Source organism: Phalaenopsis equestris, unplaced genomic scaffold, assembly GCF_001263595.1.
Source record: "Phalaenopsis equestris unplaced genomic scaffold, ASM126359v1 Scaffold000149, whole genome shotgun sequence".
In the NCBI taxonomy this organism is placed as follows: Eukaryota; Viridiplantae; Streptophyta; class Magnoliopsida; order Asparagales; family Orchidaceae; genus Phalaenopsis; species Phalaenopsis equestris.
This window is the reverse complement of record NW_018164591.1, coordinates 730,471-735,633: the sequence shown is the minus strand read 5'-3', so window position 1 is coordinate 735,633 and position 5,163 is coordinate 730,471. Positions and strand designations below refer to the sequence as shown.

At 36.4% G+C, this 5,163-nt stretch overlaps 1 pseudogene; it reads left to right on the top strand.

Annotated features, from left to right (window-relative positions):
* Positions 1-762: 762 nt before the first annotated feature.
* On the top strand, positions 763-4,413 carry LOC110021825 (annotated as a pseudogene).
* Positions 4,414-5,163: the final 750 nt, after the last annotated feature.

Here is a 5,163-nt window from a genome sequence, read left to right as displayed (position 1 = left end):
AGAATACTTAATTCGGGACTCTCGGGAAAAACTCGTTGTCGGCGGCGTCGAGCCCGCCGTCGGCGCCCAATATCAAATCATCATATTTTGGTCATTTTTGCTCCAAATTCGCTCTTTTTTTGCATCTTTTGCTCTAATGACCATAATTCAACATACCTGCAACAAAACATCAAAAATATATTTCTTTAAAGTGCAATATAATCAAAATCAGTGTAAAATAGGTATGAAAGTCTCAACACATTTTCCTTTGGTAAAAATCATGCTCAAGATAATATTATGATCAGCTAGGGTCAGATTGACGATCTACTACGGATTGGAGATCTGTCTATCTGTTCATTATTCATGTGATATGTGAATGCCTCTGTGCAAATATTAGATGAGAAGATTACGATTTATATAGTATTATAATTTGTTAGACCTTTAAATAAAAAGATTATCTATAAATACTAAAATAATAAAATAACACGCGCACACTCACACACACAATCCTAGGGTTTCTCAGTTTAGCTTGGACTTCAATAGTTGTATGGAGATTCGATTTATCTGGGAGTGCGTCTTCTCCAAATTTATTGAAGTGTTTCATTTGAGAAGATATTGTTAAACTTCTGTGAAATAATCTCGATTCTTTAGAGATTCATTCTCGCTGATTTAATTGGGAGGCTTCTTTTCCGGACTTTCTTATCTTGCTTCTATCAGAGGGAATGGCTAGATCTGTTGATCCACTGAATGGCACTAGAAAACCTAGAAAGCATTACTTTGTGATGTCGCAAAACCTCTTTGAGATTGATCAAGCCGATTGGCAGGGGAGCAAATGGGATTGTTTGCTCTTCTGTGAACAGGAAGACAAATGAGAAGGTTGCAATTAAGGAAATCAACAATGTTTTTGAAAATCGAGTCGACACACTTCGAACACTAAGGGATCTGAAACTTCTCCGTCACCTTCATCAAGAGAATGTCATTGCTTTAACGGATATTATGATGCTGCCTCATAAGAATTTCAGGGATGTTTACCTAGTCTACGAAACTTCGGCCGCAAACCTATTTTCCCCCGGATCCGAATGCCTGAACCAGCTAAAGTTCATCGTAGATGTGTTGGACACCATGAATGATTCTGATATTTCTTTTATTGATAACTCTAGGGCTCGAAAGTACATATCTGATCGCTCCATTACGTACAAGCCGGTCGTATCTTTCAGTTCTCTTTTTCCCCACGCAGATCCCTCGGCCAGCTATCGGTCTCCTTCAAAAGATGATGGTCTTCGATCCCTCTAGAAGAATAAAGTGTTATTGAGGCACTTGGGCATTTTTACATGTCTCCTCCTTATGATCCTAGCTGCAATCCTCCGGCTGATGTTTTTGTTGACATTGAGCTTGATGAGGATCATATATATAAAGTGATAGATATTCAAGACAAGTCACCATGGATCCAATGCACCTCTGACCTACTGAGCCTACGCCTACGTGGTTAGAATCAGCGTTCTAAGTCAAAAGATGTCGTTTCTGCTAGAATTCACTTTCATCATTTCATTTTGGGGGATTTTTGGATCAATCGGTTGCATTTCACGGCAGCCTGAACAGTTCTGAGGATCGAGGGTTGGAGATGATGAGGAGGGTTTTTGGCACGAAGAAGAAAAGGAACCCTCTCCTACTATCCAGAATGCCGCCGAGAGGATAAATAAAAGAGGTGATACAGTTGATGAAAAAATAAAAAAACTCGAATCTTGGCTGGATGGATATAAAGAGCAGACCAGGAAAATCAGACCTGGTCTTGCTCAAGAAGCTCTTAAAGCTCGTGCAATGAGGGTACTTAACCAGAAGAAAGTATGAGGGCAGATTCTGAATCTTCAATTCCAACTTAATTGTGACTCCTTTTTATCATTTTTCAATTCATTTTTTTTTTCTAAGTTTGTCATGTATACACTTATTAATATTCTAATTTCTATCAAACTTAAGTATGACTTTGATGCTGCTCTATGCTCAAATGGATATAATATAACTAATTAAATTATAGTTCTATAAAATTTATCTTAAATTCACTAAAAATTCATCTTACTGTGTGATATAATTTAGCTATTTCTCTTTTAATTAATCAATCTTAAAAATTAAAATTTCGCCCTCACCATAAGATTACAATATCCTTAACACATCACTAACACTGATCATTATATAAAATTCATATTGCCATCTGATATAATTTTTCTATTTTTCTTTAACTCAAATGGACATCGGGCACCGTATGTAATAATTTTTCCGTGTAATGAGGGTACTTAACCAGAAGAAAGTATGAGGGCAGATGCAAATAAAACGAATAACAGTGCATACATATTATTGACTTGAAACGACATGTCATTTTGCATGACGAGGCTGGTTTTTGCCGAATGAAAACAACACGTCATTTTCACCAGAGCCCAGACGACGACAAGTCGTTTGGCTCGTCTTCATCCTTCAGTCGGGTCATCTAGACCCGATTAGACTCGCGGCTCCGAATGCGAAACCCGACGGTTTTTCAGCAAAAAAATAAATGGTTCAAATCACATAAAGCTTAGAAACTTAATTTCAACATGATTTCCAGTTTTATTTTGGATTAACAACGTCAAAAATCTAATGCCCCAAAATCAAAACATTTTCACAAAAACGGGCAATAAGAGCGAACATTAACCTTAATATCTCAACCAAGATTTACGCATAAATAGAGTGAAACAGAGTAAGTAAGGCAGAGGTTAATCAAGGCTCTGATACCAAATGTAAAAGATTCTAAATACCATATTAGATTTACAATATTAATTTTGAAATCGATAAGCGGAAACGAGATAGGATCATACATACCTCCAGCCATAACTTAAACGAACAGAGTAGACACTCACAACTCACACGACAAATTTTCTGTTATAAATTTTTCTAAGCTTTTCTCACTCACAACCCGATGGTGCAAATAAAATGAAGAGGAGCAAGCTTAGGGACCAAAACAACAAGCATCACATCTAATTTATAATGTTCTGCCCATCACAGAGTTCAATGGATGTGACCACATTATGGAATGTTACTAAATTTATGTGTTGAACTTAGACACTATATGAACCACATTTTGAAAATTATTTTTCTTAAAAACACCAAGGAATTCCAACGGTTATTGAAATTAATTTGAGAATTTCAATGGGTATTGAAATTAATTTGGGAATTCCAAATGGTATTTTAATTAATTTGGGAATTCCAAAGGGTATTGAAATTAAAATAGAGTTTTAATTAATTTAAAATTTCTAAAAAAATAAATTTAATCCCCATCATTAACTAATTTGAGAATCTTAAAGAAAAAAATCCCAACAAAAAAATCCCAACATTTCGGTCTTTCTTATCTTGCTCCTATCAGAGGGAATGGCTAGATCTGTTGATCCACTGAATGACACTAGAAATCCTAGAAAGCATTACTTTGTGATGTCGCAAAACCTCTTTGAGATTGATCAAGCCGATTGGCAGGGGAGCAAATGGGATTGTTTGCTCTTCTGTGAACAGGAAGACAAATGAGAAGGTTGCAATTAAGGAAATCAACAATGTTTTTGAAAATCGAGTCGACACACTTCGAACACTAAGGGATCTGAAACTTCTCCGTCACCTTCATCAAGAGAATGTCATTGCTTTAACGGATATTATGATGCTGCCTCATAAGAATTTCAGGGATGTTTACTTAGTCTACGAAACTTCGGCCGCAAACCTATTTTCCCCCGGATCCGAATGCCTGAACCAGCTAAAGCTCATCGTAAATGTGTTGGACACCATGAATGATTCTGATCTTTCTTTTATTGATAATTCTAGGGCTCGAAAGTACATATCTGATCGCTCCAGTACGTACAATCCGGTCGTATCTTTCAGTTCTCTTTTTCCCCACGCAGATCCCTCGGCCAGCTATCGGTCTCCTTCAAAAGATGATGGTCTTCGATCCCTCTAGAAGAATAAAGTGTTATTGAGGCACTTGGGCATTTTTACATGTCTCCTCCTTATGATCCTAGCTGCAATCCTCCGGCTGATGTTTTTGTTGACATTGAGCTTGATGAGGATCATCTATATAAAGTGATAGATATTCAAGACAAGTCACCATGGATCCAATGCACCTCTGACCTACTGAGCCTACGCCTACGTGGTTAGAATCAGCGTTCTAAGTCAAAAGATGTCGTTTCTGCTAGAATTCACTTTCATCATTTCATTTTGGGGGATTTTTGGATCAATCGGTTGCATTTCACGGCAGCCTGAACAGTTCTGAGGATCGAGGGTTGGAGATGATGAGGAGGGTTTTTGGCACGAAGAAGAAAAGGAACCCTCTCCTACTATCCAGAATGCCGCCGAGAGGATAAATAAAAGAGGTGATACAGTTGATGAAAAAATAAAAAAACTCGAATCTTGGCTGGATGGATATAAAGAGCAGACCAGGAAAATCAGACCTGGTCTTGCTCAAGAAGCTCTTAAAGCTCGTGCAATGAGGGTACTTAACCAGAAGAAAGTATGAGGGCAGATTCTGAATCTTCAATTCCAACTTAATTGTGACTCCTTTTTATCATTTTTCAATTCATTTTTTTTTTCTAAGTTTGTCATGTATACACTTATTAATATTCTAATTTCTATCAAACTTAAGTATGACTTTGATGCTGCTCTATGCTCAAATGGATATAATATAACTAATTAAATTATAGTTCTATAAAATTTATCTTAAATTCACTAAAAAATCATCTTACTGTGTGATATAATTTAGCTATTTCTCTTTTAATTAATCAATCTTAAAAATTAAAATTTCGCCCTCACCATAAGATTACAATATCCTTAACACATCACTAACACTGATCATTATATAAAATTCATATTGCCATCTGATATAATTTTTCTATTTTTCTTTAACTCAAATGGACTTGGTTTGGTTTTCTTGATTTGCTATTTATATCTAAACAATATTGGGTTGAGTTTTTTTTATCTTTTCATCGACTGTTTCCCCTCTTTTATTTATTCTTTCAGTGGCATCCTTGATAGTAGGATGGGGTTCCCTGTTCTTCTTCACGCCATAAAACCTCGTCTTCCTCTCCAATCCTTGACCCACAGAAGTGCTCCTGCTGCCTTGAAATGCAATCGAATGATCCAAAATGCCCCCATATAAATAATAAAAGTGAAATCCAGCAGAAA